A 13,057-nucleotide genomic window follows, 5' to 3' on the forward strand; every position below is an offset into this window, starting at 1 on the left:
GCCAATTCCCGTTCACTTTATAATATAAACTACACTTTATCATTTTCCACGTGCAAATGAATCCACCGATTCAAGAGCAAGGTTGTGAACGGCACGGTCGAAGGGAAAATTTAATGATTTCGTTTTAAGGTGTCTCAAACCAGTTTTATTACCTTCAACAAACTGTACTATTGGGGAGGATTGAATCTACCCAACTGCTTCACTAAACGGCAATGTTATAGTATCATATGAAACACCAATAATTGCTTAACAAGATGCACTAATAGATGTGACGTAATAGGTTACCATGGCGACAAATAGCCATCTAAAAACACCTTATATTTTGTCTTAAAACAAACTCGGTGACCCCCATTTTTATCGCTGGAGAGTGATTAGCACGCAAAAGATAAAATCTCTGCAATGCTAAAAAAATTCTCTCGAGCAGATTCATAGCCACCTTCACAATTGGAAAATTTTAAGGTGGCTCTGAATCCACTCCACAGAATTTTTTGTAACTTTGCAGAACGTTTCATCTTAGCCTGCTAATTACTTTTCAGCAAGAAAAAAATACGGGTCATCGAGTTCGTTTTAAAGATATAAGCCCTTAAATACAATATATAGGGCGTTTTTAGATGGTTCTTTTGTTGGCATGGTAATTTATTACGTCACATTAATATTTGCATCGTGTTAAGCAATTCACGTTTGCTTAACATTGCCGTTAAGTGAAACAGCTCTTAAAGCAAGAGCGAATTGGGAAGGATATTGTATTTTGAAATGAAAAAAAAAATTACTAAGGTGTCATAATCTAGGAAAACTGACATGTTAAAATTTTGTACACTCCCACACTGTGCAGAAATAACCATTAGTCTTTAATCAGGGTAAACATCAGAAATGATTCCTTTCTTTTTTATTTTCTTTATTGTTTTTTGCTCCCCCCCCCCCCCCCCCCTCCAAAAAAATAAACACTTAATGACTGGTCCCGAGGGAAACAGTTCATTTTGTTTCCCGAGAACCTCAATGTTTCCCTGAGGCGCAGCAGAGAGAAACATAGGCTCTGGCTCTATTTTCGTTACCATGAATCCTTTTTGTTTACTGAACGTATTTTTTTCAAAACATTTAGCCAAATTTTTTGGGCATAATGTTTTCAAAAAGCACAATAAGCTTAATACGGCGACATTTTGCTAAAATCCATTTGATGATCTCCTTCGTTTGTCAGTGTGACTACGGTGTCAATTACGATAAGGCGACAAAAGGACCTTTAACAACTCAAGCGCTTGTCACATGCAACCTGGGAACGCCACTTTCTTGACTTCTGTTTCAGTTACATAATTGGTCAAGAAAATACCATGTGAAGTGTAAAAGTATTGCTTTAGTATGGCATTATTTCGCAATTCTTTTTGCCAATACCTCGTCCAAATAGTTCCTTTGTGTTTCAGTCAGCTGTTAAAAAGATTGCGTAACAACAAGTGTTTTTTTGTCTGAACACGCTCTTTTCGGTAGATCACATGAAAATCACTGTTGCCAAATTTGCACGTTTTGCGAATCGGAGAGGAAAACACTCGCTGAAATCGGTTTTCGTAGGAAATTCTACACAAAGTTTTGCAATATTGAACAGATAATCATGTTATGATTTACAGCAGCAAGCTTTGGATTTCTATCTACGGAATGAGACAGCTATATCACAAAGTTAACGCCATCCGGACTCTTGTGGCTGCAGAGGGCTGTTTATAGCGGCTTTCACCGTTTTTGTTGGTGATCTTTGCGCACAATAAAAAGACTAAAGAAACAGTGAAAAACCACTGGCCAAATATCCACCTATTTCAGATCGCCTCTGTTGATTTAAATTCATGAAAGTTCCTTTAAATGGAAAATTTGGAAAATCTCTAGAAGTTACGGTATTTTAATGCTCGCATACATGGGTATATTATGGGCATACACGGGTCTGTATAGAAATACAGGGGTATACGGATTTGTATGATTATTTGGCTAAATACACTACAATACGGGATACATCATGAAATAACTACGAAATTTCAAGATGGCGGCCAATTCGTAAACTGCATTGAACTGTAACAATCGGTGAGCTGGAAATTAAAGAAATAAAGGTAATGCGCATCTAAATGCCTCATCATGTTGATAAAGTATTTAATTTTACTAATAAATAATTTTTAGAGGTACTCCATAGGATACGCCATGGAGTAGCGCTCTGTGTTTTGTCCTCTCCTCTTGCTTGATTCAGTGGTACTATGAGTTGTTCCTCACTTGACCTGACGTGCCCGCACTTTACGAGCCTTAAAAATACCGTAACTTCGAGAGATTTTCTAAATTTTCCTTTTAAAAGAACTTTCATGAATTTAAATCAGCAGAGGCGACGTGAAATAAGTGGATATTTGGCCAGTGGTTTTTCACTATTTCTCATACATATACTATGTCCACGAGCTACTTCCGTCTACTGATGCTTTAATAGTAACTGCACAACGCTGGAAAGTTAAAGTCACTTTACGAAAAAACGAATTTGCGACCTTTTGTTCCAAAAGCAAACATTTAATTTAGCAAACTGAAAACAAACATGTAGCAACACTGAGCAAAAATTGTAATCAGGTTAATTTTTAGCAACTCGAAGTCCAACTCGAAATCCAATCCAATGGCTTTTCGACTTTTGTGTGTGTGTAGCACGTGGTTTTGGCATAAAATTATTTGTCATGTTTTTGTGTTAACAGGCAATTTTCCTTTACTTTTCTTTTCTTTTCTTTTTTCTCATTCCGAAGATCCACAACTTCTTTTCGATATCGGAGATGTATGATCGTTTAACTGGTAATTCAATACTAGAAAATATTGCCAGTGTCAAGTCATTGCAATTGGGTGCACACAATAGCCGCTCACTTTAACCCTCACTAGAGGGCACCCAACGTCAATTTTCGGAAAATATCTGTTAGGAAGACGATTTATTCATCATTTTTTTAAAATTCCTTGCTTGCCTGCCTGTCCTAGGATTTTCGAACATCTAAAACATTTTTTCTCTAAAAAGGTCACCAAGAATTTTACGGTAGCCTTTTTTCTGGCTGAAATTTTCGAAAAGGTAAGTTTTGATCCCTATAATTTTCGGATCACTAGACTTTCAGCTAGGGAACCCGAACAGATGAAAAAATTTTAGGGGATAAAAATATGCCTATATCTACCGTTTAAATACGAAAATACGTTTAACAATGCTATGTTTAAGTGATTTTGAACTATAACCTCGTTGGGTGCCCTGTTCACTCACATGCTTCAAACACTCACACGTGACATCTATTTGATTCACGCACGAAAGTCAGTGCTGAATTTCACTTTGTTGCCTTAAGTCCATTTCCAGTTCCCGTTTAAAACAACGCGAAGAGCATCAAGCCGTTTTTACCCAAAATGAAATTCCTAGAAAATTGTTCTCAATTTGCTGTACCTTTTGTTTTTATCTGGTTATTGTTTCCTGGATTGTTTTATACCTCCAAAGCCCTGACGCTCTCGCAGCAAACAGAAGACGGCGATACTGGAGTTGAAGCTCCCAGTCGAACCAGAAGAATAGCGGAAACTCCTGCGAACGAAAACAATTCGAATCCGACTTCCATGGGAAAACTAAGTTTGCCATGTTCCAAGCCATCCATGGACAATTTTCCAGGTGATTTTATGAGTCAGGAAATGCGAGTACACGGTGGGGCTATCGTACACTTGTTTCTCGCGGTATATATGTTCATTGGTTTAACTATCCTGTGCAATCACTACTTCGTTCCGTCTGTGGAGAAGATGGGCCGCAAATTACACTTAAACCGTGATGTTTGTGGAGCAACATTGATGGCCATGGCAACCTCTGGCTCCCAACTGTGCACATCTATCATCGGCGTTTTCATTACAAAGAGCGACATTGGATTAGCAACTATGGCAGGAAGTATGGCATTTGATTCGCTTTTTATCGTGGCAATCTGTGGTCTGTTCGCCAGCTCCACGCTTCGTCTATCACGATGGCCTCTCGTGCGTGACAACTTAGGTAACCTAGTAAGTGTCACGGCATTGACTGTGGTCACGTACGACAGAAAAGTTTATTGGTACGAAGCTGCAGGGTTGTTGTCATTATACTTTCTCTATTGCGTTGTCATGTGCTATAATAATAGCCTCGAGAGAATATTTAAGGGAACTGAATCACACACGAAAAGATTCGTTGACGTAGAAACAGAACTTACTGAAAGTGAAAACAAGAAACTTATCCCAACAGACGACAGCGGTGATGAAGACACCATGCGAGGCAGTGCTGTTCACGAAATTCAAGTCATTCGCTCAAATAACGATCCTCAAAACTCAGTTATTTATAATATAATGTCTTCGATTCAATGGGTGATTATGTTACCATTCATATGCTTGTATTCCGTGACCATTCCTGACTGTCGAAAGGGCAGGTGGGAAAATTGGTGCTTGCTCACTTTCCTTATCTCTTTGGTTTGGATGTCATTGCTCTGCTATCTATTAGTTTGGATGGTTGCAATCATTGGCTTTACTCTCGATATCCCAGATGCTGTCATGGGATTAACTTTCATGGCAGCAGCAAGCAGTGCGCCAAGTGCTTTATCTAGCTTGGTCGTTACCTGGCAAGGGGAGGGTGACATGGCTGTTTCCCAAGCAAATGGAAGCAACATGTTTAATGTTTTATTTTGCCTTGGGTTTCCCTGGCTTCTACAAACAACAGTGGTTGATATGGGAGGCCAAGTCACTGTTATGAGTAAAGGAATGACGTTTACCACTCTTTGTCTTTATGCAGCTGTGGTCCTCCCTTTTGTAATTATAATGTTCAACAAATGGTACTTGAACAAGTGCCTTGGAATTGCATTCATAATACTGTACCTTTCGTTTACAGCTATTTTTGTCCTTTTTGGGATAAACATGTTTGGGCAATTTAGCTTAAAGATGTGTACCTCGTAACTTATTTCAACTATCGTTGGTTTTTATGGGTTGCAATAGTGGCCATGTTGTTGACCCTAACTAAACCTCTGGCAAGAACAATGAGTTGGCAACTGTAAATAAACCACCATAAGGAAGATTTAGGAGCTGACGAAGCAGGGGCACCCAACGACCAATTTGTTGTAAATTGTATTATTATACCCCAGTTAATGAAAATAAATGTTATTAACCCTTTCAGCCCCGATAGTGCCAAATGGCACTTATAGATTTTACTCTGTCTAACGCCAGACGATTTTACTCGTCAATGGGGAACCCCTTGGGACTTAAAGGGTTAAGCTAACAGCGTAAAAAAACTATGTCCCCGTTTAACCCTTTCAGCCCCGATAGTGCCAAATGGCACTTATAGATTTTACTCTGTCTAACGCCAGACGATTTTACTCGTCAATGGGGAACCCCTCGGGGCTTAAAGGGTTAAGGCATTTTCAGGTGTTTTTCAGTGTTGCTGGGAAAACATTATCTGTTCCTTTTTCCCAGCAAGACACACAAGAAATTTCCCAGCCAGCTAGATAAAATTGGTTGGTTTCCCAGCCAGCTGATCAAATTTATTTCCCAGCCAGGAATTCCGCTCGCTTTCAAATCCCTCGATCCAAAACGACCGAACCGGTCTCCCCACCCCTCCCCCCTCGATCAACCTACCCGCTCCCTCTCCCCTCCTCCCCCCCCCCCTAAACGCACCCACCCATCCCCCAGCAGCTCCTTCAGAATACAAGAATATTCTGCCACCATTGTGAATTTGCGGGAAAACAGGGTACTTATGTCAAGAATTTTTATTGGTGAATCGGAGATCCAATCAAACAATCGGTTATATGGCTATGATAGCTAAAGGAAGTCATTTTGTTTAGTTCTATTAACGTGAGTTTGAAACTCAGAGATGAAGAAATGCATTAAGAAACAATGAAACAAGTTTGAAAAAATCGATCTTTTTTAAACTTAGGGATGCAATTTGAGTCTAGAATGGAGAAACGTCTGTAAAAGGTTCAAAGTCGTTTTTATCCGGGAGATTTAATGACCCGTACGGGAGACCGGGAGATTCGTTCCGTATCCGGGAGACGCCCGGATAATCCGGGAGAGTTGGCATGTATGAAACCGGGACAAAACAGGTTTTTTCCGCAAGCGCAATCACTAGTCACTTGTGACTATTCTCTGGGAGAGGGAACGCGCAATCACTCTGACCAGCCGTCGTATGTTTGTGACTACTCTCTGGGAGAGGAAAATGGTTCTTTTTTTTTTTTTTTTTTAGTCGTCCTCAGTCTTCAGAGTTTCTACAGCCAGCTCGGGTTGAAATGCTAGAAAAAGTTGGTAATTCCCAGGAAAAACCTCTATCAATAACAAAATTTCCCAGCCAGCTAATTGAAACACCTGTATTTTTGCCAGCCAGCAAGATTCCTCTGGGGAACAGATAATGTGAGGAACAGATTCGTTGGGTGCCCCTGACGAAGGGCGAACACCGAGGCAGAGCCACATTTTCTTCAGAATTTAATCTCCTCATTAGCGTGATATTAAGACGACTTAAAAGTGACTTGACACAGAGTCGTGGGTAAAAATAGTATAGTATAGAGAAATTCAGCATCATGTTAGCGGCAAACGGCAGGCTTGGCAGACAAAGCACAGCAGTTTCTTTAGGACTATACTGACCTATTAATCCTCAGGCAATTGAGCTCTCTTTCAACGCCATCAAAACTTCTCTTCCTGGCTGAAAATCATGGCTGCTTATAACATGAGAGAAAAACAGATATAGTTGAAAACATGGTTAATGCAGCCACCAATGTTTGACGTCCATTACAATTAAGGGTTAGTTAGATGGGGGATTGGCTTGCATGCAGAACTGTCCGTTTAGTAATCGTGCGGAATGCAATGCGTGCAAAATTCCTGAAATAAGCGTAGGCAATTTTTGAGAATGGTTTGCTCTTATTCAGTGACAAGCATGGGTTACATTTTAATGTCCCTTGAAATGGATTTGTACATGAATGATGGAAAGGTGTGCAGGGCCCGTGGGGAGGATATATGATACAAGTTGGTTGGCAACGGGCAAAATCAGAGTCCTAGGCTGGAATCGAACCTACGACCTCCGTAAGAGGACCTTTCAGGACCTAGATAAACAATCTAGCTCTCCAGTGAGTTCTAGTAGCTCGATAGGTAGAGCTTTCGACCGGTGTTATGGAGTTCGTGGGCTCGGTTCCTGCCTAAAACGCTCATTTTTCAGTTATCCTTTCCCCCGTTGCCAAGCAACTTGTATCATATATCCTCCCCACGGGCCCTGTACACCTTGAAGCAAAGTAAAGTAAAGTAACCATATTTAACGTCGATAACTCGTAACAGTAATTCAACTGACAAACCTGAGGGCGACGGTGCGCTCATTTTACTGTAAATAGCATGTTCGAAGATACCACTGTATTAAATATTGACAAGTACAAGGAAAGGTTACGTGGTCGGGGTTTTTCTCTGTCCTTGTGTGGGCCCATTTCCATCAGTAGGGCTAACGCTCACATGGTTCATATGGGGTAGAAATCTAGCTCTTCACATTACCCTCTATTCAGTTAACTCTATTAAATATTGACTTTGCCACTGACCATGCAGAAACGGCTTTGGGTTTATTGTTTGACTCGTTTGCAGATATTAAGTCTTGATAAGTCCAGTATTTTCACTGTCAAAATAACCACGGATTTAGCCTGCGCGCAAAGCCGGTATCCTTGTAACACCTCAGGGTTTAGGAGACAATGCTATTCAAGTCTCCAGGGAACTTATTTGCCTATTTATGCAAACCTTCTCTGGTTTTCGGTCTCTTTCGCCAAGTTACGCCGTTCTGGTCCAGTGTGAATTTTTTTTTGCCCCTCCCACCTCCCCTTCGGCGACGCGTGCATCTTTCCCCTATCTCTGTCTTACGACCCTCTGCCTCTGCAAAATCTCGCTTCCCATAACGATTGACCGTAATTAGATCCATGCCGATTTCAATAAGCGTCATAAAGTGTCCATTTGCTCTTCTTCCCAACTTCAACATCACTCGTGTCTCAGAATACAGACAATTGACGTCACAAAGTTTCCCCCAGATGTAACTTGCTCCTCAAGTAAGGTTAAACTACTGCATCTATCCTAAGCTAAAAATAACGCTTATCTTTACCCTTACCTTATTGTTGGAAATAGGTAACAAAGGCTTGCTTTGACTTAAAGGGACACCTTTGTGTTGGATATCAAAATTGGGCGTGAATCTAATTGGGATCAATAACCCTAACCCCAACCGGCTTTCCAAATCGAGCCTATCGCGGCAGAGATGACGGAACTTAACTTCAAGGAAAAACATCTATACTATCCGGCTCTGGTTATTTTTTACTTTGCCTGAGGAAATAAATAATCAGATCCAACTTTAAAAGTTTTAATGTTAGTTGTCTTTGCCTGAAGTAACAAAGAAATGTGGGATCCGGCTTCAGTCCTTTTTCTTTGGCTTGGCCTTTCCTGGCACATGCCTTCCGCCTGTTAATCAAGCCCCTGGACCTGGGCCCAAGTGTGATACAACACCTCCTGATTCTGATTAAAATGGTAATTGAACTGAGTGAAGTGCAATTTGTATAGGTAATCAGATGATTTCGAGTGCAATTTGGTATAAATAAGCACGAGTAATTTTTTTTTTCAAAAGCGAACTAAATTGCACGATACCGTAGGGCGAGAGCAATTTTTAGTCTTTGAAAAAAATTTATGCATTCTTTATTAATGTAAAATTTATTTAGAAGTGAGCCCCCTAGATGAGCAAAGTGTATGCTCTTGGGGCGAACTCCTTTAAAAAAATATGTTTAAATAAAAAATATAAAAAAGCGTGGGATACTGAGCTGTCCAACGAAGTCATAAAACGCTGGGAGAAGTCTTCAGTTCAGATAAAAAACATAATTTGGAAATGTGACAGTGAAGAATTTTTTGAAAGAAAGCTTGTTGTCTATTTTGGGCTTCATTATTCAAGGAAAAGGTTCCAGATATTTATTTTTTACCGCCTGTCTTGTTCATCCAATTGACGTTCCATTCTTGAGCTCCATAAGGGTATATTTTGTTCAAAGATCCACTAAGACGCCACTCGCGTTACAATGACTTCGACGCCCTTGCAGGTTAATTAAATATTCTACTATGTTCACCGGATAAAATCTACGCATTTCTACTACCCACTGAGACCTACCAAAAATACGCACAAAGACAATACTTAGAAGGGGAGTGACAGGAAAGACCTATTTCCATTTTCCCCACACCGTAAAAAAATCCGACCAAAAATTTCAGTGTGAAATTTTGAAAATTTCACTCGGCGAGTGGAACGATTTTTTTCCCGTTGGTTGCCACACCGGTTCCTAGACAGTCTCGTTCATGAGTGGGCGCCAAATCCAAACTCGATACAGTACTGGAATATGGCTGACCCCACGACACTTTTATTGGCCATGGACTTGTTAGACGACTCTGAGTAAACAACCCCATCCCTTTAATAATGTTAACCTTAACCCTAATAAGGACGTAAGACACTGCTTAGGCTTAAGGTTAGTGCCTGTGATAGTCTTAGGTTTATCCAGTATATATAGATGGTTTTCACGTTACGTCATCGCTGACATGTTGATGGGCGAAAACAAAAGATCTCTCATTGGCTCGTTTTGTTCGTCCACTAGCAATTGTACATTACATTATTGTTATCTGAGTCTCTAGAGATTGGTTGTAAACCACCTTTTACTATGATCTATGACCTGCTTTTCCTTCATGCCCCATGCGGCACACTTCAGTGCATGGAAGATTGTACCACGCTTCCAGTCTGATTGGTGCATCCTTTATGACAAACTGTAATGCACGAGTTCATTGCAATTAAAATCGTTTCACGTCTCCCTTCTTTTGAAGCAAATTGTGTCTTCGAAATAATCAAGATGGCTACCCGAAGTAATAGCGTCATAAAACGAGATTTGAATATTTTGAAACTGTCCCTGCTATATATCCGATCCCGAGCGGTGCATAGTGTCAAATGGAACAGACATTCCCGGAATTGTCAAATTTTCGAGAAAAAGGACAACCTCCAGAGATCGACCGAAATTCTCGAAACGAATTTTTCAAAACATTCCGTACCATTTGATTTTGTACCGGAATTTCCGGAACATTTGGACGAATTGTAAGCGCCCCTCATTTTCTGACTGGATTGCCATAGGCAATCCAGTAAAAACAGCACTGCTATCAACCAATCAGAATCGAGTAATTTTTCGTGGTAATGCAGTGCACTACACACTATGTCACCGGGTTGTTTAAAAGAGTGTAAGTCTGTGGTGCCAATAGGCCCGCAGTGCGTGCATAAATCACGAAAATAAACAGGTCTGTTGGAAGCGTGCTTGAGTTTCAACAAATGAGCCCAGGAACCCATTAGTTGGAGCCTACCTCTCCCTATTTTTAGACTGCTGTGGGTTGCTAATTTCGCGCGCTCTGTTTGCAATAGCCAATTAGAATAAAGTCTACGTCACAGGTCGGTGATCTTGATGTTCCCAGACAGCTCGACAGCTAAGCAATGGCGGAAGACCCTTCAAGTGATGAACACAACGAAAGGTTGGATTTTTGCGATCGGTGTTTCTTTAGGTTAGCACATCTTCTCAGAGCATTGGTGAGGAAGAAATTGCTCCCTAATCAAGTCAAGGAAAAAGGAAGGGAAAACAGCCACATAGGATACCGATAGACCTTCCGGCAAGCGTACTGCGAAGAAAAGAGCGAAGAAGGAAATGAAAAATACATCAGTTAATGATGACGAAATGAAAGATCTCACACCATGAATCTTCTGAAAAGAAGAGTCAAGCAGAGTGGAGGAATAACTCGAAAAACTCTACTGAAGGATGCAAGAATCATCGTTCAACGGTTGCGGTTTGTTAAACATTTATTAAGCGATACAGAAAAACAGAATGATTTCAACTGCTTGTGTGTGAATTTTGTCGAATGTTTTCTACCCTGGCTGTGGAATCATTTAAGAAAAATATTCCGTCTTACAGACAAGCAGGGTTCTCTGCTGCATCAATTACAGAGGCAGAGGTTGCATCTGACTTGCTTGAGCTTAGAAACACAAGAATTAATGAATTTCATAATGCCAGAATCGGGGGAAAGTTGACGATGCTGATGAGATGCCTTGACCGCGTTTGAAAGCTTATTCTTTGGCGACAAAAAACGAAAGTAAACGGTTTTTTGTATCCCATGTTATAAATCTACTGTAAATAGAGAATAAAATAATATTGCTGGCGTAATTTCACTCAAATTCACACTCAATTTTGTTAACAAGGAAAAAGTGTTCCATTATGTTCAATTGTTCAACAAATACAATCTTTTCTGACAAAAACTTTATTGTTAAGGCCACTCAGCATCATTCAAGCATCACGGCTCTGTAAACGTCAGGAAGTAAACAAGAATTATAGAAATAAAACATCTTGTTTCATATCCTGAACGTCGTGGTTCATGTCCAATTTTTGTATATGTTTTAATTGTCATTAAATATTACAAATATGTTTGTCAACTAAAACTTGACACAAGTGATAAAAAATATGCAGGAAGTAATGGTTGAGTGCAAGGTTTTTTACTTTGAAGTCTCAGTTGGTAGAAAGGAGCTCCTTTAAGTGTTTACTAAACATAAAATTATCATCCAATGATCTTGCTAAATTGCAATAAATACTTCACTTAACCTTCGATTGTCTTCAAGAGGAACTTTTTCCTGTTCCAACCCAATCTTGACTATACTGTACCTATGTAAATGTACCAAGATCTAGAACTACATTATTTTGCTCCAGCAACATTCGGGTGTAAGCTTGAATGAGACTTTTTGGGGGGGTATCAGCTATTATCATGATGGCACCACTGTCATTGAGGACATCACTGCCAATCACAGGACAGAGACCATTTGTCTGCAAAAAGATCCAACTGACCCGTTACAGCGAGTGAGTACTCCATAGGCTGGCTGTTGAACATCACTCAGCTCCAAGACTATTGTAGCTCAGCAAAATTACTTGACTTTGTAAAGCCAAAAAATAGCACTTACAAATTGGACACTGCATTCTGTACCTAGTGACGGCGCTACTTGTTATGTATCTAGGTATACAGCAGTCAGTAGCACCATGCACTTCATCGCACACTTCATTTCCATCACAGATTGAATTTATCGAGTAGAAATGTCCTGAGCTGTAGCAGCTGTGTCCAAAGCAATTATAAACCAAGCTTACGCTGCGTGCAATAATCCCCAAACGTAACAGGAATGATTGTAAAGGCATAACTACTTTGCCTCCCTGCTAATGAGGACTGCACGACGTGAGGTGGAACAATAATTGGGCACAGATTTCTGGAAATGATAGTGAACTTAATAAAAATCTGGACTGCACCTGAACTTGATCCCCTCCCCCCCCCCCAATCCAAGTTTAAGCTGAAATCTCTGTAACCCTTTTCTAAATTATTGTTTTTAATGAAGCTTTTCCTGTTGATTAGACTTCCCAATGCTGGCGAGTAGCAATGGCAGACAAGTTCCCGCTACCTGTGTGCCGGTTTACTGAACACTGAAAATCGACTCCAGTGCACTGCGACTCATTCGAAATAGGCTGATGAAATATCTGCCATCGTGTGAAATGCTTGTAAAAAACCACTTACAGAATGAAAGAAAACTATGTGCAATAGACCCTTTGCATAAATGGCGCCCAAATTTGAATACCACTACTTGATACATCCTCACATGAGAAAATCCTTTGTCTTGAAACATAAACACGATGCTAAGGATGTATCAAGTATTGTTATTCAAATTTGGGCGCCATTTATGCAAAGGGTCTGTTATTCGAAGAAGATCCCAAGTCTGTAAGGAACAATAAAATAATGTTATTAGTCATGACGATGGTGAATTAGCAACTGAAACAAATTTTAACTTAAAATTTGTTTCAGTTGCTAATTGAGAGATATCATATAATTTTTAGTAATCAAATTAGGCAGTTACAGAAAACATTATCAAATGACAGTTGAAACAAAACTTATTACTCCTTCATTCAGGGCTTTACTGAAAAACTTTTAAAAGTAAATAAGTAAATGATGGCAGTCCTGAAATTACTAACCTGCCAAGCTAAAAACTTCCGCTGCCTTG

General features: G+C 40.0%; 1 pseudogene; it reads left to right on the top strand.

Moving 5' to 3' along the window:
- Positions 1 to 3,031: 3,031 nt before the first annotated feature.
- Positions 3,032 to 6,917, top strand: LOC137970222 (sodium/potassium/calcium exchanger 5 pseudogene; annotated as a pseudogene).
- The last annotated feature ends 6,140 nt before the right edge of the window (positions 6,918 to 13,057 follow it).

This window comes from Montipora foliosa, chromosome 9, assembly GCF_036669935.1.
Source record: "Montipora foliosa isolate CH-2021 chromosome 9, ASM3666993v2, whole genome shotgun sequence".
Classification (NCBI taxonomy): Eukaryota; Metazoa; Cnidaria; class Anthozoa; order Scleractinia; family Acroporidae; genus Montipora; species Montipora foliosa.